General features: G+C 38.0%; 1 protein-coding gene and 1 pseudogene across 4 annotated transcripts in view; both read right to left on the reverse strand.

Moving 5' to 3' along the window:
- INPP4B (inositol polyphosphate-4-phosphatase type II B) overlaps window positions 1-20737 on the reverse strand; it is an 881338-nt gene that overhangs the window by 566125 nt on the left and 294476 nt on the right. The gene's annotated exons all lie outside the window — the stretch shown is intronic.
- On the reverse strand, window positions 4669-5371 carry LOC128579955 (ubiquitin domain-containing protein 2-like; annotated as a pseudogene).

Below are 20737 nucleotides of genomic sequence, written 5' to 3' on the forward strand. Positions count from 1 at the left end.
TATAAAGGCATATAAATATGTATATATTTATTATAAATTTTACAGATACAAAGATAGCACATAATCTATAAATATTATACATACAATACTCTGTATGTTGAATTCCATGTATCACTGTGTTCTTAAATAATGCTTTCACTAATTATGCCTGTGCTTCTATCTGATCAACCTATGACTACAATTTATGGTGTGACCATTTTTTTGTGCTAGTAAACACTTCTAAGTTTTCTCTGCACAATTAATATGTCATCCATCATTTTTGTAAGTCCAGATAATCAACAGAACAGTAAGACAAGCCTTGTTGTACAGTATTTGCTATCGGTAGTGAAAATACTCCTACTGTGGCTAATTTCAGGGGACCAACATAAGATCATTGAAGGCAAAGTTGGGAAGGTATATTCAGTCACATGCCATTGTATGGTTTTTCAAACGATACAGTCCAAACTTATGCTAATCTCTATAGGCAATATAAAATCACAGAACACAACTCCTGTCCTAAAAGAGTTTTTCTGTCTATCAGGGAAAGTAAAAATGGGAAGAGAAGAAAGTAATTCATGCAGTTATGCACTAAGATCAGACTGGTTGGCCTAACAAAGGCATTTTAACCTGTGAAAGTCAGCACAGTCAGACCAAGTCCCAGCTCTATCATTTACCAACCACGACCGCTTACGCAAATTTAGTTTTCTTGTCTCTAAAATGGGCATAATATTGGTGCCCATATCTGGAATTGAGTTTGGTTTCGTGTGTAGTATATCATATCATAGTGCCTTGAATGTCACATGTGTTGGCTTTTTTATTCCTACTCTAATTGAAATCATCCATTTCTGGCTGTCGGTCAGAGGTTGCCCACAGCTGCTGGAGCTCACCTAAGTTCCTTGTTCTCTGGAACAAGTTGCTGCTCCCAGAATGGCTGCTTGCTTTCCAAAAACTGGCAAAAGAAAACTCCAGTATGATAGATACTGCAAGATTATGTAACAAACACATAATGTGATGTGCTACATGTGGATAATCATGTACATAGTATATCCTAGACCTTTTGCCATATTTTGTTTATAAGAAAGTCACAGGTTCCAACCATTCACTAGGAGAGGAGAAATCCTCTCAGAAATCCACCCAGGAGCCACCTGAAAAGTCTGTATCCTGTCCCACACAAGGACCTTTGTTTTGTGAATGATATAAAACAGGCTGATGAATTCATGTCATCTCCGTCACAGAAAATCGTGTCAACGATAGAGAAATACACAATTCCCATGGGCTTTCCTTCCCTGAGGAATACTTAAATGGACAATGGTGAGATTTGCCCAGGGACTATCTTATCTCTTTTGTCATGATGTCCAACATTCCTCTGATTCTTAGATGCTGTATTAGTTAGTTATGACTATGTAACAAAATATCACAGGTCGGGTGACTTAAACAACAGAAATGCATCTTCTCACAGTTTCAAGGTCTGGAAGTCTATAAGGCAGGTGCTGGCAGGTTTAGTTTCTCCTGAAGTTACAGATGACTCTCTTCTCTGGGTGAACTCACACACGTGTCCTCGACAAGCACTGGCATCCCTAGGGCCTTCTGTGTGTCTGAACCTCCTCTTCTTAAAAGGATGCCAGTCAGACTAGATCAGACTCCACACTAATGTGCTTATTTTAACCAACCTCTTGAAAAGCCTCATCTCCTAATAAAGTCTCACTGTGCATTTTCTGAGATACTGGAGGTCATTGCTTCAACATACGAATTGGAGTGGAGCACATTTTAATCCACAATAGATGATGTCTTCTAGAAATGTGATAGCATCAATGAGCTTACAACCGAGCTTCACTTTACTGCAACCTCTTTAAAGTAATTTACCCATCTTGACTTTAATCCATTACATTTTTGTGTAAAACTGCAAGTCTCAGAAAGAAATCATAGTCCTCTTAGCTTTCAGTTCCCAGGGAATTTGTTACTACAGCCTCCTGTAACTAAAAAGTAAACATGCTTTATGATCTATCTTTGCCAAAAAAGACAAATGCACACACACAGATAATGGTAATTTTGCTAAACCCAATGTTTTAGACATTTTATTGAATGTCTGCCTTCATTAATTTAATAAAATTTATTAAATACCCCAAACAAAGTCTATATGGTCTCTATACTCGTGGAGCCAATATTTAAGTGAGGGGAGAGAAGAGGAAAGCATGCATTAGACAAACAAGCAAAGAAATGCATATCACATTCATAACGGTAATTACAAAAACATGATAGATTCTGTGAATGGGATAACATCAGTGGGTTGGAGGAGAAGAAACCTATTTCATATAGGGTGGTGAGAGACGGCCTCTCACTCCAACACAAAAGGATAAGAAAGGGCTGACTGTAAAGAAGGAAGGAAAGACTGGTACCAAATTAAACTGTGATGGTTTATTTTATGTATCTATTTGACTGAGCCATGGGGTGACAAGATATTTGGTAACACATTATTCTGGGTGTTTCTATGAGGGTAATTTTGGGTTAAGATTAACATTTAAATCAGTAGACTCAGCAAAGCAGATTGCCCGTAATGTAAGTGGACGTCATCAAATTAGCTGAGGGAATAAATAGAATAAAATGATTTACTCTCCCTTGAGGGATAGGGGATTCTTCCTGCCTGACTGCCTTTGAACTAAGACACTGGCTTTTCTCCTGCCTTCAGACTTGAACTAAAACATGACTTCTCCATTTTGTTTTAATAGCTGAATAGTATTCCATGGTATACATATACCACAGCTTGTTAATCCATTCCTGGGTTGGCGGGCATTTAGGCTGTTTCCACATTTTGGCGATTGTAAATTGAACTGCAATAAACAGTCTAGTACAAGTGTCCTTATGATAAAAGGATTTTTTTTCCTTCTGGGCAGATGCCCAGTAATGGGATTACAGGATCAAATGGGAGGCCTAGCTTGAGTGCCTTGAGGTTTCTCCATACTTCCTTCCAGAAAGGTTGTACTAGTTTGCAGTCCCACCAGCAGTGTAAAAGTGTTCCCTTCTCTCCACATCCACGCCAGCATCTGCAGTTTTGAGATTTTGTGATATGGGCCATTCTCGCTGGGATTAGATGGTATCTCAGGGTGGTTTTGATTTGCATTTCTCTAATATATAGGGATGATGAACATTTTTTCATGTTTGTTAGCCATTTGTCTGTCTTCTTTAGAGAAGGTTCTATTCATGTCTCTTAGAGCAGTGGTTCTCAACCTTCCTAATGCTGTGGCCCTTTAATTATAGTTCCTGTGGGTCCTAATCCACAGGTTGAGAACCTCTGCACTAGAGGACTGGAGGGTGTTTGGACAGAAGGTTAGGCTAAAATCCTGCCTGAGAGTTTATACTTAATGTGGCTGAAGATTTTGAAAACTCTAACACAATCAAAGTTATGCAGAGGATGCCTGCATAAAAAATATGTATACACATGGCAAGAAAAGAACTAACTGAGCACAGTAGCTCACACCTATAATCCTAGCCTCCCAGAGTAATCCTAGTAATCCTAGCACTCTGGGAAGCTGAGGTGGAAGAATCCCTTGAGGTGAGGAGTTCAAGACCAGCCTAAGCAAGAGAGAGAGCCGATCTTTACCAAAAATAGAAGAATATTCTGGGTGTTGTGGTGGGCACCTGTAGTCCCAGCTTCTAAGGAGGCTGAGACAGGAGGATTGCTTGAACCCAGGAGTTCAAGGTTCATGTGAGGTAGGCTGATACCATGGCACAATAGCCTGGGTAACAGAGCAAGACACTGTCTTGAAGGAAGAAAGAAAAGAAGAAAGGAAGGAAGGAAGGCTGCATTAAAATGGTAATACTCCTCGAATAGCCAAGACATTACTCAGAAATAAAAACAAAGCAGGAGGGATCACGCTACCAGACCTCAGACTATACTATAAATCGATAGTGATCAAAACAGCATGGTACTGGCACAAAAACAGAGAGGTGGATGTATGGAACCGAATAGAGAACCAAAAGATGAACCCAGCTACTTACCGTTATTTGATCTTTGACAAGCCAATTAAAAACATTCAGTGGGGGCTCCACGCCTGTAGCTCAAGCAGCCAAGGAGATAGCCACATACACCTGAGCTGGTGGGTTCGAATCCAGCCCAGGCCCGCCAAACAACAAGGATGGCCGCAACCATAAAATGGCCGGGCGTTGTGGCAGACGCCTGTTGTCCCAGCTACTTGGGAGGCTGAGGCAAGAGAATCGCTTGAGCTCAGGAGTTGGAGGTTGCTGTGAGCTGTGATGTCACAGCACTCTACCTAGGGCGACAGCTTGAGGCTCAGTCTCCAAAACAAAAAACAAAAAAATATTCAGTGGGGAAAAGATTCCCTATTTAACAAATGGTGCTGGTTGAACTGGCTGGCAACCTGTAGAAGACTGAAACTGGACCCACACCTTTCACCATTAACTAAGATAGGCTCACACTGGATTAAAGATTTAAACTTAAGACATGAAAAAATACTAGAAGAAAGTACAGGGAAAACTCTTGTAGAAATCGGGCTGGGCGAATATTTTATGAGGAGGACCCCCCGGGCAATTGAAGCAGCTTCAAAAATACACTACTGGGACCTGATCAAACTAAAAAGCTTCTAAACTAAAATTTCACATGATAAAGTAGGAAATAACAACATCACAATAAAAAGGAGCAGAAGGATCAGGGAACCAGCCAATAGGATCAGTTCAGTTTTCATCTGGTGTTGGGTTCCTTAAAGTCTGGCTCACGATAACCTGTACAAATAGTCATTTGGGATCTTCAGCTCTTCCAACTTCATTTTGTCAGTGAGAGGTCTGCCAGAGAAAAACCACCGCTGACTACTTGGTTCCACTCCTACATCTGCATGTAACCATCTCTTCATGTGGATACTGTGTCTGTGCTACGAACCACAAGTTTGAGGTCTTTGCCTGTAGAAAGGTGCAAACGGAGCTGAGATTCATATCCAGAATTGGGTGGTGGCACAGGAATATCCAGAGTCTCTATGTCACTCTTTTCCTCTATCATGTTGATTGGTGGTGCTAAGCAATAGACTGGAAGCTGGTATCTGTTCCCCAGTTCATCATAGCACTCTGAAAGTGCACCATGTGGTAATGTTATATTTGCACCATCAATGATTGCTTGTGCCAGTTCATGATCATTGCTCTCAAAAGCATGCGCAGCAGCCTTCAAGGCATCCCAAATCTCTTTCCGGCCTTCAAATGCTGGTGCAGTATCCCAAAATTCGTTTCTCTTGCTGCGCAGTTGTCCATCTGTCATAGGACAATGGCTTTTCCATTTTGGTTTCTCCTTTTTCAAAGGCTGGTTATGACCTAAAGCAACTCTGGTGCCCTCCGAGTTCTCGTTGAGGCTGTCTGAAGAGTCGTGCTGGGCACCCACACACCCGCCCATGGGGCACCCCAGCGCCTTGTCTGCCACCTCCAGGAGCTGGTCCAGGCCCACTGCCGCCGCCTCCGCCTCAGCCTCCTCCAGCGCCACAGCTGAGCTCCGGAGAGGCGTGCTGCTCTGCTTGCCTTCTGCCAAGAACACAGTAAGTAAAGCAAGCAGACAGCCCTCAGAATGGAAGAAGATATTTGCAGGTTATGTCTCTGACAAAGGTTTAATAAGCAGAATCCACAGAGAACTCAAACGTATAAGCAAGAAAAGAGCAAGTGATCCCATCGCAGGCTGGCAAGGGACTTGAAGAGAAACTTCTCTGAAGAAGACAGGCACACACCATACAGACATATGAAAAAATGCTCGTCATCCTTAATCATCAGAGAAATGCAAATCAAAACTACTTTGAGATAACATCTAACTCCAGTAAGATTAGCCCATATCACAAAATCCCAAGACCAGAGATGTTGGCGTGGATGTGGAGAAAAGGGAACACTTTTGCACTGCTGGTGGGAATGCAAATTAATACATTCCTTTTGGAAAGATGTTTGGAGAACACTTAGAGATCTAAAAATAGATCTGACATTCAATCCTATAATTCCTCTACTAGGTATATACCCAGAAGACCAAAAATCACATTATAACAAAGATATTTGTACCAGAATGTTTATTGCAGCCCAATTCATAATTGCCAAGTCATGGAAAAAGCCCAAGTGCCCATCGATCCACAAATGGATTAATAAATTGTGGTATATGTACACCATGGAATATTATGCAGCCTTAAAGAAAGATGGAGAGTTTACCTCTTTCATGTTTACATGGATGGAGCTGGAACATATTCGTCTTAGTAAATTATCTCAAGAATGGAAGATAATCTTGAGATAAGACGAATATGTTCCAGCTCCATCCATGTAAACATGAAAGAGGTAAACTCTCCATCTTATAGCTCAGTTATAACCTAAGAATATGGGTAAGGGGGAAAGGGAGGGTAGGGAGGGGGGAGGATGGGCAGAGGGAGGGTGATTGGTGGGATTACACCTGTGGTGCATCTTACAAGGGTACATGTGAAACCTAGTAAATGTAGAATAGGGCTGAGTACATTGGATACATTATCTTCCATTCTTGAGATAATTTACTAAGACGAATATGTTCCAGCTCCATCCATGTAAACATGAAAGAGGTAAACTCTCCATCTTATAACTCAGTTATAACCTAAGAATATGGGTAAGGGGGAAAGGGAGGGTAGGGAGGGGGGAGGATGGGCAGAGGGAGGGTGATTGGTGGGATTACACCTGTGGTGCATCTTACAAGGGTACATGTGAAACCTAGTAAATGTAGAATATAAATGTCTTAACACCATAACTAAGAAAATGCCAGGAAGGCTATGTTAAGCAATGTGATGAAAATATGTCAAATGGTCTATAAAACCAGTGTATGGTGCCCCATGATCGCATTAATGTACACAGCTATGATTTAATTAAAGAAAAAAAAACAAAAAACACATGACTTCTCCTGGATCTCGTGCCTGCCACTTGATCTAGAACTAAACTGTGTGCCCTCTTGGGTCTTCAGCTTGCTGACTCATCCTGAAAATCCTGGGAGTTACCTAGCTCCATAATGACATAAGCCAATTATCTTTAATAAATAATATATATATATATATACACACACACACACACATTAAGCACATAAAACAAATATGTGTGTGTGTGCATATACATCCTATTGATTATGTTTCTCTGGAGAACACTAATATATAGACACAAGCAAATGCAAAGAACCCCCAGACTTTGTTATGTTTAAGGACCCTAAAATATAGTATCAAAGCAGTAGAGGGAGAGGAGTGGAATGAAGAGCAGCCAACTCTCAATGCCACCTACTAACTGACACAGACACTACCCAGTAGCACACTGTGGTTAAGACAGGCAGGGCCAGGCAGTAAAGGGCTGGGTATGAATGAAATGTTTGGGTTCAAATCCCATCCTGGGCACCTATTAGCTGCATTAACTAGGACAAAACTTTTTCACTTTAAAAGTAGCAAGCCATTATTGCATTTGTAAGTTGTTGCAAAGGATCATATGAGTTAAATAGTGTAAAGAATTTAGTACCTGGCACATTGTCTGTGTCCAGCAAATATTAGTAATCTTAACACAAAACAAGCACAACACACAATTTCCTTTCTTTGTTTTATGTCCTGTTTTAAAATGCAGTTGAAGAGATAATTCTGCTCATTAAAGCTTTTCTTAATTATTTCTTTTTTTTCCTTTTTTTATATGAAATCATAGCTCTGTACATTAATGCAATTATGGGGTACAATGTGCTGGTTTCATATACAATTTGAAATACTTTTATCAAACTGGTTAACATAGCTTTCACCACATTTTCTTAGTTATTGTGTTAAGACACTTATATTCTACACTTAGTAGATTTAATATGTACCCTGGTAAAATGCACCATAGGTGTGGTCCCACCAGTTACCTTATGGTGGCTCACACCTGTAATCCTAGCACACTAGGAGGCCAAGGCCAGTGGATCGCCTAAGCTCAGGAGTTCAAGACCAGCCTGAGCAAGAATGAGCCCTACATTCTATTTCTACTACCAATAGAAAAACTAACCAACTAGCTGAGGATTGTGGCAGGTGCCTGAGGCAAGAGGAATCACTGAGCCCAAGAGTTTGAAATTTCTATGAGCTATGATACCTCAGCGCTCAACCCCAGGGTGACAGAGTGAGACTCTATCTCAAAAAAAAAAAAAAGAATTTCTAACTAAGAGCTACTAGTTAATTTGGGAGGACTGGGAGTTACAGAATTCATGTGATAGCTGCAGTTAAAATCTGAGTGTTACTTCTACTAAGAAAAGTGATCCCAGCACCAGGAGCAGATAATGTGTTTATGTTATATACTTCTATGTTCAAATATTAAAGGTAGAATAAAACATATACCGTATATCAAATTTTTTTCACTGGTTTCACTTCACCCTCTCAAAATACCTGAGATATTTGGAGGGTTTAGAAAAGGCAGAATTTATTCCATTTTATGGGATAAAGTTAAAAGAGAGAGATACATTAAATAAATTGGGCCAGAATCATTTAATCCACCTCCCACACAATTTCAGTTTCTAAGGCAGATTACAAGGTGCTGTTTCATAATTCATCAGGCCTGATACAGACATTGTTACATGGAACTTTATTTTAGTTACATGGAATCTGGTTCCATGTTGAAGACATTTCCGACTTGTGCAACATGTGTAGGATTTATCCTTAGATCAAAGAAAAATTTAAACTTTTCTCTCACTTCATCATTGTGAGATTTTTGAAAGACATATTTTAACAGTAAGTGTGGATTACAACTAGAAAAGGCAGAAGAATGGCATGTCTTGTCATTGTTTGGGGTATAAAGAACAGGACCAAAGCAAAGAGAGCAGAGAAAATTCATCAGGCTTAGAAAATTATACTTTTGTTTACACTTGGAAGAAAAAATATGAAATCCAGAAGGACAAAAGAAAAGACCTATTTTATATTCCTCAAAGAGCTTTAGAGGTGTTTTCTTCAAGTTTTGTGCTGCACAAGCAAAGCAAGCAAGTTATTTCTACACAGCTGTTATCGCTCAGATCCCACTTCCCAAGTCCTATTGGAAATCAAGGGCAAGCAAAGAGACTACCCAAGTTACTGTCAGATTAATAGGTTATTGATTGATATTGCTATCTTTCCAACATCAAGGTCAGCAGATGATGATTGTTTATGAACTTTGGGTTACCAAGAAATGAAAAGGGAGTGGTATGTATTCTTTTCAACACCATTATTTCGAATAATTCATCTTCCTTCAGATTACCTGACGGGACAACTATTCTAAATTGGGCATCAGTATAGTCATACTGTTTTTTTATATGAGATTATCCCAGAGTTTTATAATGATAAGACTCCTGTGCCATCTGATCCTGAATCTACAGGGGTAGGAGGTGGTGCAGTGGATACTACTTAGAAATTACTAGAGGTAATGGCCAGCATGAGAGAGGCTCACCGTATCATGCAATTGTGTTAAAATGGAAGAATATTAATCACACCATGGGGGGAAAAATCCTACTTAACAAAATAAGATACGCTATAACTGTGCATTGCAGGAGACAGCAACTGCTGTATTATCCAGCAATTTGGCGTGAGCACATGGTACATGCTGCTTCTCTTCCCAAACACATTTCACCCACTGCTGCCAATTTGTTCGCTCTGTAAAAGCCCTAGTGGTCTTGAACACTGTCTCCACTCATTCCCTTAATCCGCTAAAACATAATCATCTAATGGTTAAGAAAATAAATCTACTCCTGAATGGCTGTAGGTTGTGAAAAAGCAGATGCTACAAAATTATAAATTGGTTTTTAAAGCCCAAAACTGGACCTTGAATTTGTACCTTGCATTTATTAAAGCTGTCAAGGAAAGCCACAAAAACATATGAGTAGGAAAAGGAGCACAGATGATTTCATTGGCTCTACCTGGGTCCTTTTCAAGTGCGTGGGAAGAAACCTAGGTAACCAGAGGTCTATGAAACTTTAAGTAATATGCTCAAACAATATTTTCCCATGTGTGGGAGAAGTTGGGCAGAGAAGATGCAAATTGAAATTTATGTCACCTGGAACTAGATGTGTTCCAAAAGGAATTCAGTGACTCATGAAGGGGATGGTGGTAACTATTAATAGCAGCTTAATCAATCTGTAAAGAAAATGGTCTAACCAAAGAAGAAAGGAGGTCTTTTGTAAAAAGCCTTTGGATAGCAAGCTTGGTGAGCATGAAATCAAACTCTTCATATAATGGGCACAGGCCAAGCACGGTGGGGCCACCCCATCTGACATTTTCCACTCTTGTTAATTTGTATCTGCTAAATTAAAAATCAGGGGGAAAAAGAACAACTGCCCCCACAGTGATTAACAACATCTCCATGAATGCTGAAAGTTTGGCATTTTGCTTACTGCACGTTCTACTATGGATGCTCAACTAATGTATAATTTCTTCTAACTAGAGATTAACTACTACTTATACTAGCTTTTACAGGTATGATACAGAGAATAAATTGCCAAGATTCAGTCATACTTTTCGTAGTTTATTAGCTGTATGACCTTAAGCGAATCTGAACTTCTCTAAGCCTCATTTCCTTTATCATAAAAATGCATAAGCATAATATTGTACTTCTTACTACCAAAGATCACCATAATATATGTGTGCCTCCAAGAGCTGTTAGCCTTACCTAGTTTTTAGTTTGAATGTTATCAAATTTCTTTTTACATCTCAATTGCAATAACTTTGAGACCTCATTTGCCTAAGCAAGAAATCAGTCCTATTAATTATGTTTAAAGTCTAGAAAAGGGACTTTATCAACTGCAGTCATTGTCCCTTTTATTTTTTCCTGCCCACTTACCACTCCTGCTGCCCAAATCATCCCTGGGAAAGGGAGATTTGCTCTCACCATTGCAGCAATTATTTTGAGGCTTCCCTCTCTTTCTGTAGATCAACCCAGTCCAAGAAACTGAAAAGAAATGTCTTGCCATACCTTCCAGCCATCTGCCTTCACCCATCCCTTACCTCTCTTAGTAAACCTCCTAGTAAAGGTTTTGTGGTTTCCAGACACAAGCCCCCAAGCAAATATATGAACACAAACAAATACTGGGGATAATTGAAAGGTAGGTATGATATGCAAAAACAGCACATGAAGCTGAAATACCTGTTTGTGTATTTGTGAAATACCTGCATTCTCATTTACCCAAAAAGTATTTTAACAAGTTTATTGAATTAGATGAGTTTGCAGAGTGAAAACAAGAAACAATATTATTTGCCTCCTAAAGTAGCTTTCAAATCCACTCACTCTTTTGGATAACTCTTTCTTCCCCTGAATTATATGTCAGAAAGGTCTGATAGCCTTTTCTGTTTCTTTTTTCAGGTACGAACATTTGTATTATCAGATATTAAAAGATTCTATTCCACTCAAAATGAACACTTTAATCTTGCAGTGAATTCAAAGTTTCTCTTCATCTCTCTCGGCTCCTGTTGCAGCCTTAGAAGCCTACAGGCCAGAAAGAGGATGGACTGTGTCCTTGGCCCTTTTCATTCTATATTTTCTGTACTCTCCTTTTCTGACAGGGAGAAAAGGTAAAGGATAAGATAATGAGAGTGTTGCGTTGTTTTCTTTATAATAAACTTTTTTTAGAAAATAAACTTTGTGTGATTTTGGAATGGTTTTAAATAATCAGAAAAATATCTAAGATAGTGTAGCAAGTTCCCACATGCCTCATACCCAGTTTCTACTATGGCACACTTTTTATAATCAATAAACCAATATTTATAACTATCATTATCTAAAGTTCAGACTTTATTAACATTTCTTTAGTTTCTACTTAAATCTTTTTCCAATTCCAGGAAACCTTATTTCACTCAGGCAGTAGATTTCCTGAGGCTCCTCTTACCTACAACACTTTCTCAGAATTTCTGTGTTTGATGCCACATTTTAGTGAAAACTATTTTGTAGCATCCCTCAATTGGTATTTGTTGGATGTTTTTCTCATGATTAAACTAGGATTGGGGGAGGAAATCCAGAGAGGTGAAATGCCATTCTCATCACATCACATATTATTACTATTACTTATCAATGCTGATATTGACCTTGATCACCGGGAGGAGGCACTTTTCTCAGGGTTCTCTGCTGTAAAGTTACTCTTCTTTCTTCCTTTGCAGTTTTTGGAAGAAAGTCACTATGTACAGACCACTCAAAAGGAGTGGGAGTTGTGCTACATCCTCTTCCACAAACTATTTGGAATTCTACATGGGAGATTTATCTACTCTCCTCCATTTATTTTTCTATTTAATTATTTATGTATATCTTTATAAGTTCATAGGTATATATTTCTAACTTTGAATTATAAACTAATACTATTTTTTTGCTGTTCAAATTGTTCTAGCTTTGGCCACTGGGAGTTCTTTCAGTTGGCTCTTGGTGTCCCTTTGACATATCCCCATCATTGTATGTGTGGTGGGGGGAATGAGGGCATAGCTGTTGTGGTCTACAGCTGTTCATGTCAGCACTTTCTTACCTTGTGGGAGCACAAGATGTTCTCGGACCACTTTTTGTATTCACTGTCTTAGTCCTAGACTCGATTGTCCTGGGTTCCTTTTATTGAATAATAATATTAGAAATCAGGATCTGTTGCTTTGTTTTCTTCATCATCTAACGCTGTCTGTGATTCTTTATTGGCTGGAGAATGCTCACTTCTAGGAAGGGCTTTATAATGTATTCAGAAATGTGCCTATTGGAGATCTACTACTGCACAGTTGATTTCCCTCAGCTCCACACCTACAACTCCCCTTTTAGACAGTGCTCTGGTGAGACAGCCCACACAACTCTTTCTGGGGGATCATCTAATTCAGAAAAGCAAACCTCTTGGCTGAGGTCTTCTCAATGTTATTCAAGCCCACAGGAGAAATAGTCATTTCCACTTTGATGTATTCTTGTTTAGCCACTGGAGGAAGTCCAGTATGCTTCCTCTATTTCCCTCCACTTTCTTTGCTGTCAGAAGAAGTTCCAGAAAGCCTCATTGTCAGATTTTACCATGTATGAATCAGGCAGTGTTCTTGTGTTCTCCACACTTAAGGGCATAAGTCAAATTCTTTAGTTAAGAGGCAGACAAAAAGTGTAAGAAATGGAGGGAAATATTACAACTATCTCCAAAGGATTTACCCTAAAGACCTTCCCACAGAATCATTAAGTCTCTTGAATAAATGGACTAACAATTCTCTGTGAAAGTGGTAGAGTCTTACCTTCTCCATTATTCTCAACTGCATTTTGAAATCAGGTAAAGTATCACATTTTAACATTCTGTTCGATTAATAAGCACATGTGATATATAAGACTTTGAGTTAGCTGCTGAGGATTATAAATCAGGAAATAACATATAGGCTAGTCATAGTAAGTACTGCTAGCAAGAAAGAAACTTTGGTATTTTTAGGTTACAGATTAATATATAATACTGATAAAAAATATATAAGAGAAACATTTATTTTACCATGTGAGGAGCTAGAAGGGAATTGGTGGAATGTGTAGATAAGGAAGACTTGTGGGAAATGATATTTAGGCTGAGATCTGAAGAATGTTTTATAATCAAGCAGCAAAGAAGCAAATGCAATGTTACAGGTAAAAAATAGCAAGCACAAAATCCTTAAAGTCAAGGAGGGCAGTGCTTGTTAGTAAGACTATGAATTCTGAAATATGGTGGAAGTGTAGGATGTGAGAAAAGGTATATTGAGAACTGAGGCCAGAGAGCATATGGGGCCTTGAATGCTATTTTCAAAATGGGGAGGCTTTGATGAGAATCACATGGTAAACTATGAATAAGTTTATGGATATATTTGTATTGAGTTGGTGGAATCTTTTTCCACTATGAATTAACTGGCTTTTAAAATAGAAGTAAATTTAACCATGGGGGAACACAGAGGGTTATCTTATAGTGGGAAGTGGGTAGTGAGGAGGAAAAATGAGAGAAAGGGAAAAGTTAGATAAGACCCTATCCATTTTAAGAGGTAATACTTTTTTATGCCACTGGTTTCCACAAAAACTCAGTATTTTGACTTCCACTAAGTGAACATTTGTGACATTTGGTCATACTTGGGATATAGTGATTTCAAAATGGTGCTGAAAAAGAAAGTCCATTTAGAAGTGAGCTTTACTATCTAGGTAGTCCTATATCTGTATTTAAAAATTGAATTAACAATTAATAACCTTCTGGAAAGAAAGCACCAGGTCCAGATGAGCTCACTAGTGAATGCTATCACACATTTGAGGAAGAAATGATAGTAATTCCAAAACTTTCCATTCAGAAAATAAAAGGAGAAAGAACATTTCCTCGTATTCTATTAAGACAGCTTTACTTTAATATAAAGATTAAAGACATTAAAAAATGATAAACCATAGACCAATATCTCTCATGAATATAAATGCAAAACTCCTCAACAAAATATCATCAAATCATGTCCAACTATGTGTAGAAAAAAATTATACTTTACGGAAAATTCGGATTTATTATAGTTATGCAAATTTGGTTCAACAGTAGGAAGTCAATGTAATCCACTGTCTCAAAAGACTAAGGAAAATTATATGATTGTATCAAGTGATACAGAATAAAGCATTTTGACAAAACATGTATTCCTGATAAAAACTCTCACAAAAGTAAGGATAGAGCAGAACTTCCTTAACTCATCTACAAACAACATTCAGGTAACATCATACTTAGTTGTAAAAAAAGTAGACACTTCCCTAAGATCAGGAAAAAGGCAAAGATATTTTATCTTATAGCACCTATTCATCTCATTCTGAAAGTCCTTGAAAATAAAGATAGGAAACAGAAATAAAAATATATGCAGATCTGAGCCTCTGGCTCAGTCGGTAAGGCGCCGGCCCCATATACCGAGGGTGGCGGGTTCAAACTCAGCCCCGGCTGAACTGCAACAACAACAACAAAAAAAAATAGCTGGGCATTGTGGCGAGCACCTATAGTCCCAGCTACTTGGGAGGCTGAGGCAAGAGAATCGCTTAAGCCCGGGAGTTGGAGGTTGCTGTGAGTTGTGTGATGCCATGGCACTCTACCGAGGGCCATAAAGTGAGACTCTGTCTCTATAAAAAAAAAAAAAAAAAATATATATATATATATATATGCAGATCTGAAAAGAAAAAATAAGGTTGTCTTTTTTCTTCATTGTTTTTGCTACAGATCACATGATTTCTATGCAAAAAAAATACCAAAGAACCAAAACAACATAAAACTCCTAAAACAAATAAAGGAGCAGAGCAAGTGTAAAGATACAAGTTGACTATTAAAAAAATCAACTCCTTTGCTATGTACCAGCAATAAACAATTAGAATTTCAGTTAAAATTTTTATAACTTTCTAACATATAAATTCTATAATATGTAAGTATATAATTATAAAAGCACCAAAAATCAAATAGCTATGAATCTAATAAAATATGTTAAGAATCTACATGCAAAAAACTACAAAACTCTGATGAAAGAGATCCAAGAAGATCTAAATAAATGGAAAGATGTCTCATGTTCATGAATTGAAAGACTCCATAGTATTAAGATATCAGTTCTTTCCAAACTTATCTATAGTTTCAACAAAATCCAAATCAGAATCCTAGCAATTCATTTTGTATATGTCAACAAACTTATTATAAAGCTTAGATGGAAAGGCAAAATATAATAGTCAGTATAGCACTAAAAATTAATGAAGTCATAAGACTCATAATATTCGATTTTGAAGACCTCAAAGCTGCAGCAATCAATAGAGTATCGGAATGCCAGTGAAATGAAAAAAATAGATAAGTGACACAGAATATAGAGCCCAGAAATAGATCTACACAAATATAGCCAATTGATCTTTGCCAAGGAAACAATGAAAATTTGATGGGGAAAAGATAGTCTTTTCAACAATATGCCAGAAAAATAAGACATCCATATGCACACGATCCTTACATCTTTAAGAAAATGGAACATAGATCTAAATGTAGAATACAAAACTATAAAATTTCAAAAAGAAAACATAAAAAGTCTGGATAACCTTGAATTTGGTGATGAGTTTTTAAATATAAAAACAAAAGCACAATCTATGAAAAATATGATAAGTTGGAATTTGTTAAAATCAAAACTTCCTCTGAAAAAGACTCTATTGAGTGTATTAAAACATAAGCCGTAGCTTAGGAGAAAATATTTGCAGAACACATATCTAGCATATACCCCAAACATATGAGGAAGTCTTTAAAGTTAAGAGTAAGAAAAAAAACCTTTCAATTTTAAAAATGGGCAAAAGATCTAGATAGCCACCTCATAAAGAAACATACACAAATGTCAAATAGGATATTTAAAGATGGTAAACTCATCATTTAAACAGCAAATTTAAACAGCAATAAGATACTATGAGATACTTATTAAAATTGCTAAAATCCAAAAAAATTGAAAAGACTAATTGCTGATAGGATGTAGAACAACAGTAGGTATCGGTGAGAATGCAAAATGGTACTGTCACTTTGGAAGACAATTTTTAGCTGTTCCTTACAAAACTAAGGAAAGTGTCACCACGCGATCCAGCAATTGTACTTCTAAATATTTGCTCAACTAATTTGAAAACTTATGCTTGTGCTAAAACTTCATTCATGTTTATTGCACTATTATTCACCCCAAACTGAAAACAACCAATATGTTCTTCAATAGGAAAATGGATAAAGAAACTCGAGGACCTCTATAAAAAATAAAATGGGATACTATCCAGCAATTAAAAGGAATAAACTATCAAACTTTGGAAGGATATGGATAAAGGTTAAGTGCATATTGTTAAGTGAAAGAAGTCCATCTGAAAACTGCATTTGATAATCTGGAATAGCCAAAACTATAGGGATTGTGAAAAGATCATTCATTGCCAGGAATTAATGAGATGTGAGATGATTAAATAGGTGAAGCACCGGGAATTTTAGGGCAGTGAAACTATTTTGTTGATACTATAATGATGGACACATGAAACTATGCATAGAAATTTAGAATACAAAAGTGAAACTTAATGTATGCAGATTTGTTACAAAATCAATTAGAAAACTGGGGGATTCCAGGATGGAATGAAGAATGTAAAACACTTAATTGTATTACAAATATATGAAACAACTTTACTGAAAGGAGTGGTAAGGTGGCGCCTGTGGCTCAGCGGGTAGGGCGCCGGTCCCATATGCCGGAGGTGGCGGGTTCAAACCCAGCCCCCGCCAAATTAAAAAAAAAAAAAAAAAAAAAAAAGAAAGGAGTGGTAAGAGAAGATACTGACCAAACAACTTTAGAAATGGGTGCAGTCAGCAAGACCAAAGGCAAAGAGATCTGTACATAAGTACTGTGCTGTAGTTGATAAAGTCATTGCTCCCATGGTACTTCAGTAACAATTCTGATACTTCTATGCCTATATGCTAGAACTAAAAATTAAGTAAATGAATAGCAGGTTGTAGAAGCCAGGTTTCCAACTGTTGGAATGGGAGGTTAAAGATTAACAATAGGAGGAAGCTAAATGTTCCATCTACTAATGGATTAAAGTTAAATTAAATCACTGTGACTCCTCTTTAGCTTTGGGACATATAAAATATTTATAAATATGTGTATACACACAGATAAATATATATTATATAATTTATAATAATATGTATATTTAATATATATGATCCAAAAACAGAAAAAGTACATATAATTAAATATATATTATTATATCAACTATATAAATTTATAATTATTATATATTATATAAAATTATTTATTATATGATTTATAAATTATATATTATATTTATATATTATAAATTTATATAAATTATATAATTTTATATATTATATAAAATATATAATTATATATATAATTTAATTTATATAAATTACACAAATATATATATATATAAAATCCATGGTCAGAATCTAGAAACAATTACACATCAGTAGCAACAAAGCAAACGCAGTGCCTGCTCTTATGGTTTCTAATATCATTCTCAACAAAAAATAAAGAAAACAGGAGTCCTTGAAGAATTGGCTGATTTTCTGCCTGGGAAAAGAAATATGCAAGGCAAGTCTGGTAGTACCGGAAAGAAAGAAAATGATCAAACAAAGAAAAAAACAAAAAAATGATGAGTTTATGTTGAACGGACACAGAAATCAACGGAAAGAACTCCTAATGACCAAAGCTAGGAAAATCTGAGCAATGAAATAAAGTTATAACAGATTATAACCCAAAGTAGAAAATGAATGAGGCTATCTCCATACTAATTTGAGTAAATGACTGAATAAATAAAAGGAGGAAAGGACAACTCTCCATGACCAAAGAATTCCAAATAATTTATGTAGATACTCTTTTCTTAAGGAGGTAAAGCCTCACTTCCTACTCCTTAAATGTGGCCTGTGAAGAGGAATTTCCTGCTAAAGAGTACAGTACAGAAAGAAGGAAAAAAAGTAAATTTACACTGGAGGATTTGACCAACAGTATAAATATCAATATATTATTTATTGATAATATATAACTTTGATATGATGTGAAGAAAATGGCACTTCACCTCTGTGGTCTTTCTCCTAAAAACACATAACAGCAGCCTTGTCATTGCAAAAGTTCTGCATTTGCAAAATGTATAACCAAAACTGTCAAGGTCATATAAGCAAATGGGAGAAAATGTAACAGCTAAGAAGAGCCTAGCAATGCGTAATGGGAGAAAGCAAATGGGAGAAAATGTAACAGCTAAGAAGAGCCTAGCAATGCATAATGCCTAAATGTAATGTGGTATCCCAAACAGGATCCTAAAACAGAAAAAGTACATTGGTTTAAAAATTACAAAATATGAATAAATTATGAAATTTAGATAATAATAAGGGTATCAATATTAGTCCATTAATTGTAACCCAAGTGCCATGCCTATATAAAATATTAATAACAGGAGAAATTGGGTATAAGATATATAAGAACTCTCTGTAGTATCTTCCCAACTTCCCTGAAAATCTAAATTTTTTTCTAAAATTTGAAAAGTTTATCCTAAAAATGAGTTGCCCTGAATCTATGGACTTCCAAGTAATTTTTCCCCAGATGACAACCCAAGAGTATAAAACTCTGAACTATATCATTCATTGACAGCTCAATATAAAATTGCTTTTACAATGGCTTCTAGTGTGACATCCAATTATACCTATTGGTCTTCACTATTTTAAAATTAAAAAATAATAATTGACAATTAGTTCATTAAGATTTGGCCACTATTCCTTTTATTTTTTAAGGTAAATAAAAATGTAAGGGAAAGGGCCCCAGGGGAGGAGGCAGCTGTGGCCAGAGGAGGGAAGTGCCCCGGAACTGAAGTGGGCCCACTCAGAGCAGAAGGAGTACAGAATCTACTGTTTTAAATATGGACATAACTGAGACTTCGGGCAGCCACATTGGATTGTATGGAAGTGCAGGGAAGGAGAAGCCCCCTTTGATGTCTCTTCCAGGAGTTAGAGGACAGAAATTTAGCAAATAACTTGGTGGATTAGAGCTGCACCAAGAGAGAAGGTTGAAGAACGCACATCAACCCCACTGAGGCGAGCTGTGACCTCAAGGATACAAACAAAAGGTACAAAATCCATCACCAAGTGGACGAGAGTCCCCTCCCCCATGTGAATGGCTTGGAGTGCCCCACAAACAAATGAGCAGAGTTCAAAGGTCCTCCAACTACACTCCCTGGGAGAGACCCTCTAAAAACTGGACCTACTTCCCCTACTACAGTGCCATGGTATTCTCCTGCCAGGCATAAAACTGTATAAAACTGTATATATTCTCTACCTGCAATTCTGAGCTCCCAGCACTCCCCTCAACTCTCACTCTGAGGTCTGGAGGCCTGTCCCCCAGGACTCCAGATACTTGGGTGATTTCTCAAGGGGTGTGGACAGGGCCTGGACTGCAGCCGGATACTGCTGATTCTGTGGCAAAGGAGTGAGGAGAGGACGGTTGGCTGGGATAAAACCATGGCGGAGTGGCAGTACCCCGAGGCACAGAGCAGCAGCCATTTTTGGCAACAATAAGGTTCACCCCCAGATATTCTGAAGACATACCCCCTGTCTCCCTGGGCAACCAGAGGAGGCCGGCATCTTCCAAAGCGGCAACCACTGCGGAACAGATCTGGGACTGAAACACAGGCCCCATGATTACAGGGTTTGCCTGAGGCAGTACCACCCTGGGTGGAGCGTGGGGACTAGAAAACACACGCGCAGAGCTGGGAAATTCCCAGGGCAGGGCTTACCCAAGGACCACTTTACTGAGCCAAAGATGTACCTGACTCTCAGGGGATCATCAGCCTATAGACAAAGGAAGGTAGGAGGCTAGAACTGACACCTAACCCTCCTGCAAATACAAACCTGCAGGAGCAAAGACAGCGTTCAGGCACAGCTTCTAATCTGCAGGGGAATTTAGCAATGACAGAAACAAATCCCCACAAAGTTGTTCTGTTCTGTCAGTAACATCAATCAGGGGCAGGGCTGGAGCTGAGTGAACACTCCAGCCTCCATCAAGCACCTGAGGTTGTCAGGCCTCACCTCCCCTTGCTGGATAGAGGCAGAGAGCAGTGGCCTGGCTGAGAAGATATAGATTTCCTTGTGATTCAGGCAGGTGCAAACTCCTGGAGTATCTGCTCACTGGAGGCAACTGGGTCACAGCCCTGCAGGGCTATCAGTGACTGGGTGTGACAGAGGTACAAAGTGGGGAAGGCAGCATCAATTTTCCCAGACTAATCTATTTGCTGGGTGGGTCCTCCTGACTTCACGGAGCACTGGAGCAAGCCATATTTGAGTTGTCAGCAGACCCCTGTGATCCAGTTGCCA

Source organism: Nycticebus coucang, chromosome 1 (assembly GCF_027406575.1).
Source record: "Nycticebus coucang isolate mNycCou1 chromosome 1, mNycCou1.pri, whole genome shotgun sequence".
Taxonomy (NCBI): Eukaryota; Metazoa; Chordata; class Mammalia; order Primates; family Lorisidae; genus Nycticebus; species Nycticebus coucang.